Below are 12,677 nucleotides of genomic sequence, written 5' to 3'. Positions count from 1 at the left end.
GAGGATGAACGAAAGTGAGGGGGGGAGGGGCTAGGAAAAGGGATGGGAGGGACTGGGGAGTGACAAGGCATTTCCGGTTGCAGGAGGTAGGATGGGGGACAAGTGGGGGGGAAGAGATTAGGAGAGAGGAAAGGGAGGGAGGGAGGTGGGGTATGTCTGCGGAAGAGGTAAGACAGCTGGGGTATGGAGGGAGGAGGAGGGAGAAAGAGAGGGAGGGATAGAGGATCAGAAGAGGGGTGAGGGAGGGAAGAGAGGAAAGACAGGTGTGGTATGGAGAGAGAGAGAGAGAGAGAGAGAGAGAGAGAGAGAGAGAGAGAGAGAGAGAGAGAGAGAGAGAGAGAGAGAGAGAGACTATATAGCCAGCCAGATGTGAGGCGTGCCAACACTCAGCACACCTTCTACCTTTAACCTTCGGCCTTGGTGCTGGGCGTGAATAAGGTGGTTGGCTATCGATGCTTCACAAGAGGACACCCGAGACAGCCTTGAGGAGGTGGTGGTGGTGGTAGCAATACGCAATAATAATAATAATACGAAATCAATAATGAAGAAAAAAGACAACAAAACTAGGGAAACTATTACATCAATCTTAGTAGTAGTAGTAAAGTTAAGGAATAAGGGAGAAGAAATGGACAAAGACTGATTGATTAATTTAGGAAGACGCAACAAGGTCATAATTATTGGAGACGTACAACATAACCAGGAGGAGGAGGAGGAGAGGAAGAGGAGGACAGAATAGCAACACCAAAATTAAAATATGACTAAGCTATCAACACGAAAAGATCACGTGTTCCTTCTTTGTCGTGCACACACACACACACACACAGAGAGAGAGAGAGAGAGAGAGAGAGAGAGAGAGAGAGAGAGAGAGAGAGAGAGAGAGAGAGAGAGAGAGAGAGAGAGAGAGAAACCTTCACACACCACCTTCAGTAGCGGGAAGCACAAACAGGTAGTGAGTGAGTGAGAGTATGAGTGTTGCTGGCAAGACAAACAAAGCAAACAGACACAAAACAAACAAACAAAGGCACATTTGGCGCGCGCGCACGCACACACACGCACACGCGGGCGCACACACACACACTCTCTAACCCCCCCAGCCTTCACACTGGGGTATATAACTAGATATCACCAGTTTTATACCCCCAGCCTTACCCTTACCCCGTCTTCATAATACCCCCATTCCCTCCCCTTTCTTTAATTTCCCCTTCAATGGGCTTACAAACACATACCTCACCCCGTACCCCCATTCCCCCATTACCCGTTCCCACTCCTCTCACTCCCCCTTACCTACCACCCTCTACCTCCCTCCAAAACTGTCTCACACCTGTTCTATCCCCAGTGAATGCCTTCATATGTCCTCACCCTCCCTCTCTCCCACTCCCCAACTCCTCCTATTTCCCACCTGCCCCTCCACTCAGATCCCTCCTCCTCCCTCCCTCCCTCTCCCACCCCTGACATGTTCCTCCCACCTGCCTACCTCTCCCTCCTCCAGGCTGTTCCTCGCTTCCTCTCCTCTGCCTTTGTCCCCTCAATCTTTCAACCCCTCCTCTCTCTCTCTCTCTCTCTCTCTCAGCACATGCACTTTTCTCCTCCCACCTCTCGACCTAATATGAGAGAGAGAGAGAGAGAGAGAGAGAGAGAGAGAGAGAGAGAGAGAGAGAGAGAGAGAGAGAGAGAGAGAGCACACCGTTATCACCACCACCACCACTACTAATCCCCAACCTGCCCTCTTCCTATATGTAACTCCTGATAACAACCCCCCCCCTCTCTCTCTCTCTCTCTCTCTCCTGAACAAACAAGCCAGCCTGCCGTCACCTGCCGGCTTGGGAAAGGAAGGTGAGGGTGGACAGGTGTGCGAGTTAATAAGTCAGGTAATAGTGTCATCTGGGCCGTGGGAATAATTATGGGTGAATAGATGGATGGGTGAATGGAGTGGTGGATGGATGAAAGGCTGAGTGAATGGATGTATGGATGAAAGCTGGAGTATAAAACGGATGGTGGATGTAAGCGAGTATATAAAATGTAGTGGAGTGGTGGATGGATGAAAGGTTGAGTGAATGGATGCGTGGCTGTGAGCTGCATTAAAAATTTAGTGGTGAATGTTAAGCTTGAGTACAAGGCTCGTATTCTCAAACTTCTGTGCTTCGCCTCCACATTTCGAAGGGTTTTTATACGCGGTTTTAAGGTTCTAAGGGCAGAATGACAAGACTTCTATGCTATTAACCCTTTCAGTATCATGCCTCGGTTTTCATATTCATTCTGCTTACTATTTGCTGAATTCATACAGCTTCAGAAACTCACATGGAGGACTGAAATAGTGACGACTGACCATTAATCTTCTGACCTCCATAGACCCTTCCAAATGTCTATAAAATGGTGTAATCGTACAAAAATATCAAGGTAAAAATGTCAGTATTGAAAGGGTTAAATTTACACGAGTTTCTAAGGTTCCAGAGACAGAATGACAAGATTTCTATACTATATACGAGAGAAACACTTGAAAACCTGCTAATCATCTCTGTGGTCTTGGAAAATAGTGGTGGTAAGAGCAAAGCGTTTCTGAGTATGGAGCTCAATAGTGTTGGATGAGTGGAAGGTTGAGAGTGAATGGTGAATGGATGGATGGATGGATGTGTGGATGTAAGCTGGAATATAAAGAAGATAACGCGGTGAAATACAATAAATGAAAAAATGAAAGGAAGAGGCAATTTAAGAAAGGAAGGAAAAATGACAAAAAAAGAAAATGACGTTAGACAGAATAAACAAAGACAAAGGAAAAGAAAAATAGAGACGGGAAGGAAAGACGAAAAAAAAAAACATGGAAAAGAAAGGAAATGGTGAGAATAATAAATACAAATAAAGATAAATGACGAAAAGAAAATTAAGGAAAAAAAAATGAAAGGAACAAAAGGAGAGGAAACCAATAAAGAAAACAAAGGAAGGAAGGAGAGGAGGAGCAAGAAGGAATTCAAACCTAATAACGCAAAGAAAATGTGGAAGGAAGGAAGGAAGGAAGGAAGGAAGGAAGGAAGGAAGGAAGGAAGGAAGGAAGGAAGGAAGGAAGGAAGGAAGGAAGGAAAGGAGAGTAAAGGGAGGGGAGGGAAAGGGAAAAAGAAGGAAGGACCCACGAAAACTAAACCACGATATTTAAATAAAGTAAATAACCGAGAGAGAGAGAGAGAGAGAGAGAGAGAGAGAGAGAGAGAGAGAGAGAGAGAGAGAGAGAGAGGTTCAAATTACAAGGCCAATCTTTGACGTCAAGGTGACATAACGAGAGAGAGAGAGAGAGAGAGAGAGAGAGAGAGAGAGAGAGAGAGAGAGAGAGAGAGAGAGAGAGAGAGAGAGAGAGAGAGAGAGAGAGAGAGTGCTTGAGGAAAATAGAGTAAATGTGTGTGTGTGTGTGTGTGTGTGTGTGTGTGTGTGTGTGTGTGTGTGTGTGTGTGTGTGGCAACAGGTGTGGAGCAAAACTGGTGATGATAAGGAGGAGGAGGAGGAGGAGGAGGAGGAGGAGGAGGAGGAGGAGGAGGAGGAGGAGGAGGAGGAGGAGGAGGAGGAGGAGGAGGAGGAAACAGGTGTGTGGCGAGATCCAAGCTACTCGTAACACAGGTGTGTAAGAGAGAGAGAGAGAGAGAGAGAGAGAGAGAGAGAGAGAGAGAGAGAGAGAGAGGAAACACCTGTGCACCAATTACCAAACCAGGTGGAGGGCGGAAGGAGGTGTGGGGAGAGAGGAAGAGATAAGGGGGAAGATGAGACAGGAGGGTGGGAGGAGAAAATGTGGGGGGAGAGGAAGACAAACGAATAAGGAAAAACAGGTGGAAATAAGATGGACAAGATCTGAGAGAGAGAGAGAGAGAGAGAGAGAGAGAGAGAGAGAGAGAGAGAGAGAGAGAGAGAGAGAGAGAGAGGAACAAAACCACGTGGCGATGGACTGACTAAGCGGTCGCTGAACTTTCCTCCTCCTCCTCCTCCTCCTTCACCACCACTACCTCCACCATCTCCTCCTCCTCTTCCTCACATACGCATCACTACGCAAATCTGATCAAGGCAAAGCAAGCCAACTACGAAGAGGAAGAGGAAATAGCGGAGGAGGAGGAGGAGGAGGAGGAGGAGGAGGAGGAGGAGGAGGAGGAGGAGGAGGAGGAGGAGGAGGAGGAGGAGAAGAAGAAGACAATGACCTGCCTTCACCACTAATCCAACGGGACAAAGCTGTAACTGTGCCCCTCAAGTGAACACCACAGCAAGACACGCCAGCCTACACCACTCACTTACCCAACCTCACCCAACCACAACCAGTACCCCAGCCACTCACACACCCCGGTCAATGTCACAGCTAACACTCACCCTGCCTCACCCAACCACTGCCACTCACCCAGCTAGTACGCCAGCCACACTCACCCAGGCCCGTCAATGTCACAGCTAACACTCACCCAGCCTCACCCAACCAGTACCAGAGCAGCTTAACACTCACCCAGCTCCACCCTTCATAACCAAACACTGTACCAGCTGGTCAACGTCACAGCCTAACGCTACCAGCCATCTAAGCACCATCACTGCCTGTCCACCACTTCACAAGCTAGAGAGAGTCATAGCCTACCGTTCAACTAGGCACTCGAGTCAGTCTACAGCCCTCTCTCGCCACATAGCAGGAAAACTATACATGACTGCTACTAAATCATTCTCTCACTTCTATATTACGCGAAAACACTATAGAAGTCTATAATCAGCCAAACATTGACCTTACCTAACGCATCCAACATAACTTATCCTAACCTTTAACTAAACTATCTTACATTAACTAAACAAGCCTAACCTAGCCTTAACCAAACTAAACCTAACCTAACTTACTCAAACCAAACCTAACCTTAAACAAACTAACTTAACCTTAGTGCCTAACCTAACCTCAACAAAAACTAACTTAACCCAACCTTAAGTAAACTAATAAGAGCGAAATTTAACCTAACTAACCATGACTAAACTAAGTGAACCAAATTTTACTTTACCTTACCTTACCAAAAACCTAACCTAACTACTTCGAAGAATCAACCAGAAAACCAGACCATTCATCCACCACACGTCCGTCAACCATATGACCACACCAACATCAACACCTACACCACCACCTAACCAGAACAGTGCCAACCTCTCAGTGCCACAGCCCGCAAAGTGCCAAGTGAAGAGGCAGGCAAAGTGGAGCAAGGCAGTGGTGGAGGTGGGGGAGGTTACTGGTTCTATGCGGGGGGCGGCACTGCTGTGGGTTGAGGTGGAGGTTGTGGAGGTGGTGGGGTGATGGGGGATTTGCGTCATTGCACAGGACGATATGGTATTGGTGATGGCGGGAGGGTTGGAGTAGAGAGAGAGAGAGAGAGAGAGAGAGAGAGAGAGAGAGAGAGAGAGAAAGGGGGGTGTCTTAGTGTTTATATGTGTAGGGTGTTGAAGGAATGAATGAGGTTATAGGAGGAGGAGGAGGAAAGTGAATCTGAATGTGAGTAGAGAATGAAAAGTTAGGACATCACCTTCCTCACGCCCCTAATCCTTGTTGGCAGGGTCATCACACACACACACACACACACACACACACACACACACACACACACACGATAAACTTTGCCAGGACAGTCACATTTGCACCAGAACTGCGCGTCACCCCTACTTCTACGAATAAATGTGTGTGTGTGTGTGTGTGTGTGTGTGTGATCAATATAGTAGGGACCAAGAGACCCTCCATATATCTCTCTCTCTCTCTCTCTGAAAGGCGTGGGAGAGATAGACTCGAGGAAAGAGGACTGGAGGAGGAAGAGGAGGAGGAATCAATGTTGCCTAACTCCTCACAAGATGGAGGAAGCCACCACCACAGCCAGCCCCCGCCACACACACACACACACACACTTATACCAGTCCTAATACAAAAGCACTTTTCGATTCCGGGTTAAAAACTTGCAATACACACGGAGACACACCCAAGCAAGGAGAGAGAGAGAGAGAGAGAGAGAGAGAGAGAGAGAGAGAGAGAGAGAGAGAGAGAGAGAGAGAGAGAGAGAGAGAGAGCAATGGATAAGAATAAAAAGGGAAAATGATAGGAAAGGAAGGAAAAAACGAGAGAATGAAGAAATTATATAAAACAAATCTTCGTGAAGGGAGAAGAGAAGGTTTACGAAAAAAAAAGAAGGGGATTTTGTGGTTGAGGGAAAGTGGAAGATGAAGGAATGGGCGGGGGGAAGGGGAGGGAAAGGTAGGGAAGGGGAAGAGCTCAAGGATGAGTTAAATAGGTAGGGGGAGGTGATGGTAAAGTGGGGAGGGGATGGGTGGTTAAGGGGATGGAGAAAGAGAAGAGATGGGGGGAGGGAGGTCATTAAAGTTGGGGGTTTGGAGACTGGCTGGCTGCCACCACCCCCCTCCCCATCAAGGAGAGGAGGGGTGGGGGAGGAAATGCGTGGTGGTTGTGGTGGTGGTAGGGAAGGGGGTGGGTGGTGAGTGCGGACAACGGTGTGCGCCCAACTTGGTAGACGCTAACCACGTGGGCGCAGCAAGCAAGTTACACACACACACACACACACACACACACACACACACACACACACACACACACACAGGAGAGGGGAATGGCTTCGGTTAAGTCCACGTAACACGTCTTTCACAGATGTTACTGAGAGAGAGAGAGAGAGAGAGAGAGAGAGAGAGAGAGAGAGAGAGAGAGAGAGAGAGAGAGAGAGAGAGAGAGACCCAAGAAAGATTACAAATATCAGTACAAAAAACAAATAACGATAACGACAAAGAAAGTGACGTGGAAAAAAAAATCAATAACAAAAAATAAGTAATAAAAAAAAAACTGAAGCTTTCCCGGAAATGTGGCATCGGCGCAGTGCTCACAGGGGGGAATTCCCGAGGCTGTGACGTCACGACCAGCTGATGAAGCCATGCCTGGCCGGAATGGGGGCGTGGGGGAGGGGGGGGACGTGGAGAGGGGTGGAGAGTAGAGGGAAAGGAAGAGGGAGGAGGCAATGTAGGGCCGCGGAAGAGAGTGAGAGGAGAGTGGTTGTGTTGCTGGTGGAGAGAGAGAGAGAGAGAGAGAGAGAGAGAGAGAGAGAGAGAGAGAGAGAGAGAGAGAGAGAGAGAGAGAGAGAGAGAGAGAGAGAATGTTGACCATTTCACTTTAGAGTTAGTGAAAAGTACAAGGATGTTTTTGTTATTGTTTCTAGCACCACATGCAGCTTCCGCTACCAGTACTTGATCAACACACCACCACAACCAGTGAGAACAGCAGCAGTAGCAGCACAACCACTACCATCACCAAGTCCTTTGTCTCAACCTCACACAAACACTTATTCAACACAGCTAATGAAAACAACAACTAGCTAACAACTACATTCACTTTGCCTAAACTCTCCCCTCCTCTCTCCTTCCACCACCTCCACCATGCATCCCACATCCACCAGCGTCCACCACTATGCCACCACCTCCACCTGCCTACACGAGCTGCCGTGGCCGCCATCTCAAGCAGCTGTTCATACGTCTGGCAGCGAACGTGCAGCGTCACCAGCCAGCCAAGCCAGCCAGCTGAAGCCTGACCCGTTCTTTCCCTCCCTGCCCCTTCTCCTTCCTCCTCCTCACTCACTCCTCCCTGACCTGCAATGTGATACAACGGCCTGCCTCGACCTGTGGCTAATATGAGATGCAAACAAAATGAATAAATTATATTCCCTTTTTCTCTCGTTCCTTTTGTCTTTTGCTCTTTATTTATCTTCACTTCCTTCTCTCTATTTGTGCGAGTGTGTGTCTCCTCTCCTCGCCCTCGCCCTCACCTTGACCTGCAATCTGATGCAACGCTAGCTTGCCTCTGCCTGCTTCGACCTGTTTTTAAAGACTAAATACGCGCAAAATATTTATATAAACAAACTGGTCAGCACGTCGCCCCTTCCCTCCTCTTCTCTGCACGTAACAGAGCAAGACATGGGAGGAATAGCCAGTGCCATGATACATCGTAAAGCCCAACCATGCGCCGTAAACATTCGTCCACGGAAACAGTGCCAACAACAACAACGAGGGACAAAATAAACAAATACTTTCCACGCCAAATGCTTCACTCTCACTGCAATGCAAACACCGGCATCCTACCCACTCCACACCACCACCACCCAGGCAGGACAACACAACACCTTCCTTAAAGCATTGCCACACACACACACTAGTTAGACATCCTTGCATAATTTAAGTTACAATGCACGGAAAAACAAACATATCTCATACCAACAAGGCACTGACGTAGGTAAAATAATAAATAATGACGCGTTTTGACATAAAGCCTATTCTAATCCCGGCATTTCCTCCAGCACACAAGGCACCGCACCTCCATGACCTTTACAATGATGACACGTAATGATGCTTAGAGGAGAAGGAGTGAATGATTCTAATGCTCATCCACGTCACTTCAAACATGACCCTCTGCAGTGCGGACGTCACGCCGTCACCAGCTGACCTGACCCTGAGCCGGCGAGACAACAAACCTTTAAAACCTTGACGAGAGAGAGAGAGAGAGAGAGAGAGAGAGAGAGAGAGAGAGAGAGAGAGAGAGAGAGAGAGAGAGAGAGAGAGAGAGACTGCCAGCTGACTTGCGGTTGCTCTCTGAAGGTCAAGCATAAATAGTTCCCCTTTCAGTCCTCATGACCCACCACCACCACCACCACGGCATCACCAGTAACCCACAAGAGCGAAGAGAAGCATCACTAGGTCTTACTTTATACAAAATTCCCCCACCTTCTCTCTCTCTAACTGGGATTATACAAACTGCATTATCATTTAAGTGTCTACGTATAATAATAATAATAATAATAATAATAATACACAAATGACGTAAAAAGCAACACACATACATAGACAGTGTTCAGTACCATCGTCACCACCATCATTAATCCCTGGAACTCATCACTAACTGGTTTCAACTGACTCACTGACCGGGCATGTATCTGTTAACGGGTATTACTGGATGGCTTACTCCTCTTGCTGATGACTCCTCGGCCCCTTAACTGACTCAGCCATCCTCATCCCCTGCTTCTGACCTCTTCATCACTCCTGCCCCGGCTGCTGACCTTATCATCGCTACCCCTCCTGCTGATGACCTCTTGACCCCGGACTAAGCTGGGAAGATATGAAACACCTCTTAAGATGGTGAGAGGGTTCAATTCCTATGGCAGATGAGTATTCAATCTTGTATACTTGACAGAGAATGGAATGTAGACACGCAATGATGAAGGACTACGGAATCGAACTCCATACAAAATAAAAATAAGCTGAGGTACTAATTCCTTTTATGCTAGAGATGAAGTATTTGATCCAATATATATACATGAGAGGAGGGAATCGAAACACACCATGATGAATGAACAGGGAATCCAACTCCACAAAATACAAGAAAGACAAGGCAAGGCCCAGGAAACACTAACACAAGGTAGGTAGGTAGGGCGCTCGTGTCTCTGTCGCCCTCCGTCTAAAGGTTGAAACTACACCACAATGAGTAAGCAACTAGCCGGCCGCCCACGTACAGTGAGTTTACCCAGGCAAGGCGGGGCATGAGTGTAACGGTAGTGCATGATAGATAGTCATGCACAGGAATGCCCAGCTAAAACAAACGGCCTAGAAGCGACACAAAGCACAATACACAACCAATAGAAGAAGAAGAAGAAGAAGACGAAAGACTCGAAGCTGCCTAGAAATGACAAAGCAATATAGATAACCAAAAGAAGAAGACGAAGAAGAAGGTCCACATGTCGCTAAAGCAATGATAATGCAAAAATCACATCCACTGTTGAAATAAGCATCTGATACGCGATAGTTCTTGAAAAGCGTAAAATATCAATGGCCATGATTTTAACTAAACACTCCTTAATACAAATACTCAGCACTAAACATAGGTACAGTAATAGAAAAACTCAGGGAACATAGTCAGAACTTGAAAACGGTTAGACGTCATTTATTGTCTGAATTCTACTAAAACCTGGAGATTAAATGGCGAAACACAAAGGGGAAGTACAGCAGACCAGAGAGGACACACAGCCGAGAGGTCCAGTTACTTCACGTTATACTCTCTCCCTGGCCGCGTGACACATTAACATTCAGGAACAGATCAAACGGAACAAACCGCCGCTTCTCCACACTAAACACACACAACTGAACAAATACTGCACTTCACACTGCCAGATATCGCCCCAGTGTGTCTCATACTACCTCACCGCAGGGATAAAACCTTCTCAAACCACCAAAACAGACGAAAACATCCACTTTCCAACACAAAATGAATGCGGGCTGAACGAACACCACGCTATAAACTTCAGGAAATCACTACAGATGGCGATACTCATGGGAAAAACACAGCTAATTCAGCACACGCAACTTTATAAAATAGAATGAATACCTTATACTAAAAAAATAAAATAAAATAAATCTACGCCAATGAATCTTGAGGCACATACGCAACTCCCTTCGTAGTAAAGCGAGGCGGAGAGCCCTGAGCGAAAGACAAAGAGAGAGAGAGAGAGAGAGAGAGAGAGAGAGAGAGAGAGAGAGAGAGAGAGAGAGAGAGAGAGAGAGAGAGAGAGAGGCGAAGAGGGACAAGAAAGAGTAACAAAGCGAACAAGCGAACAGACCTGAGAGAGAGAGAGAGAGAGAGAGAGAGAGAGAGAGAGAGAGAGAGAGAGACCACCAGCACCTCTACCAGCAAAGCCCACGAAAGGTTAACCTACGATGCTACTCACCCACGGACAAAGACGAGACCTAAGAGAACAAGTCGACGGAACACCTCTTACTAAACTTTGGCGTATGCGCGCGGACACACACACACACACACAAGCGCCAAGGACTGAAGGAGATGATGGAGAGAGAGAGAGAGAGAGAGAGAGAGAGAGAGAGAGAGAGAGAGAGAGAGAGAGAGAGAGAGAGAGAGAGAGAGAGAGACGCAAATGAACCTTGGACTAACCTTACTTGACTGATGATAATGATGGTAGTTGGTGGTGGTGGTGGTGGTGGTAGTGATGGTGGCCCTGAGTGTTACCTACCTACTAACATTCCTAACTACTTTTATTTCCTCTTAACTCCCCTCCCCCCTCTCGCTCTAAGTAGTCAAACTTTCGCACAATGACCAGAATCTGAGCCCTGGAAAACCGTCACCAACCATAGGGAGGCGGGGAGGAGGAGGAGGAGGAGGAGGATGGGGTCATTAAAAGGAACCAGGAATTTTTATCACTTCAAGAATTCCTAGTTTCCAATATTTTTTACATAAACATCCAAAATATTAACACAGGCTTCACATAACCATCACGAGTGTCCATTTGCCGTCAGTTTTACCGTAAGAGTAAGGTAAGGGAGGCTAGAAATACCTGTGTGAGCGTAGGCCTCGCTGGGCGCGGACCACAAAACAGCTGATTCAGTCCAACACTTAAAATGGCGTCCTCTCCCACCCTCACCTTTCCTTTTCCTCTCGCTTTCTATCCTCGTCCCGCCTCTCCCGCTCCTCTATCTACCCTCAAACACACCCCGGTAAGTCCCCGCACCCTTGACGCTGTGATTTAGCCAGTTAACTCACCAAGGAGGAGGATAGTGAGGGTAGAAGGAGGGAGGGCGGCGACGGCTCCGCCAACACCTGGGAACACAACACAACTGGCGTCACGTGACCTCCGTCTCGCCCTCGGATTGGTCCTTCGTTCTCTCTTGTCTCTTGGTTATTTCAGCCCTGACTGTAGTATATAATCACTTACTGATGCCTTTTAAAGCTTTCCCAAATGAAGATGCTTAGTTATCTACATCACCATTCACTACTGCATCTCTGTATTTCAACTGTTGAGCATTTACCTACCTACTTTATCCATGAGTTTCAATACTGATCGCTAAATGTGTTTATTAATTATACTTAGGTAGGTACCTAGACGAATCTTTTCAAATTAACATACTTGCCTGTTCTCATAATTCGGTGGTATCATTACAGATAAACTCCTCTCTCTCTCTCTCTTCCTCCATGATTTTTCTTGGGTATTATAGTCTACCTAGGTACCGTACACTACTGTAAATGTTTTCCTGATAGGTATAGTGTATGACGTTAATTAAATAAACCCAATATATGCGCATTCATATAATTCATTATTTTACCTAAATAAACTTTAAATTACCTTCATTAATTTTTCTCTTGAATATTTTAGTTCAAGCTATATAACATACGTTCTGTGGAGATAAGTTTATATATCTTTTCTTGGTTTACGTAGCTATATCCAAATTTCCATCAAAACTTCCTAATTATAAAATTGATGGCCTCTTGTTCTTGTCCTCCCATTTATTTATCTATCTGTTTACCCTTCAGCCTCAGTCCCCATAGATTTGTGAATAGGTTTGGAGGGCATAGGAATGGGCCATATCTTAAACAGGCCTTTGTTCATCATCTTGTTATCTACGTAAACGGAGATTATTAGTAGGATGTATTAGGCTTCCGTGATACCATTACTATTGGGTAATGACAGATTATGAATAACCTTGACCTCAAATGATAAGAGAGAGAGAGAGAGAGAGAGAGAGAGAGAGAGAGAGAGAGAGAGAGATTTGCATAGTATTGAATAGTAGGGCTGTTGTATGGCATTAACTATGAATCTTGACTTCTCTTCTTCGGTATAACATAAAGACTGAAGAGCTGCTAACTGTTGGGC

The 12,677-nt window shown here is 46.5% G+C and overlaps 1 protein-coding gene across 6 annotated transcripts in view; it reads right to left on the bottom strand.

Annotated features, from left to right (window-relative positions):
- The window catches only part of LOC123501162 (zinc finger A20 and AN1 domain-containing stress-associated protein 6-like), a 45,238-nt gene extending 33,532 nt beyond the window's left edge, over positions 1 to 11,706 (bottom strand). For 2 of the 6 annotated variants that reach the window (XM_045249782.1, XM_045249785.1), the window contains exon 1: positions 11,570 to 11,706. The gene's annotated coding sequence lies outside the window, so the exon portion shown is untranslated. Of the gene's footprint in view, positions 1 to 10,963; positions 11,121 to 11,363 lie in introns of those variants that run through there. The other 4 variants (XM_045249783.1, XM_045249781.1, XM_045249784.1 and 1 more) reach the window with 2 other exon arrangements.
- Positions 11,707 to 12,677: the final 971 nt, after the last annotated feature.

This window comes from Portunus trituberculatus, chromosome 9 (genome assembly GCF_017591435.1).
Source record: "Portunus trituberculatus isolate SZX2019 chromosome 9, ASM1759143v1, whole genome shotgun sequence".
Lineage (NCBI taxonomy): Eukaryota > Metazoa > Arthropoda > Malacostraca > Decapoda > Portunidae > Portunus > Portunus trituberculatus.
Note: the sequence above shows the minus strand (reverse complement) of the source record. Positions and strands in the feature narration are given on the sequence as shown.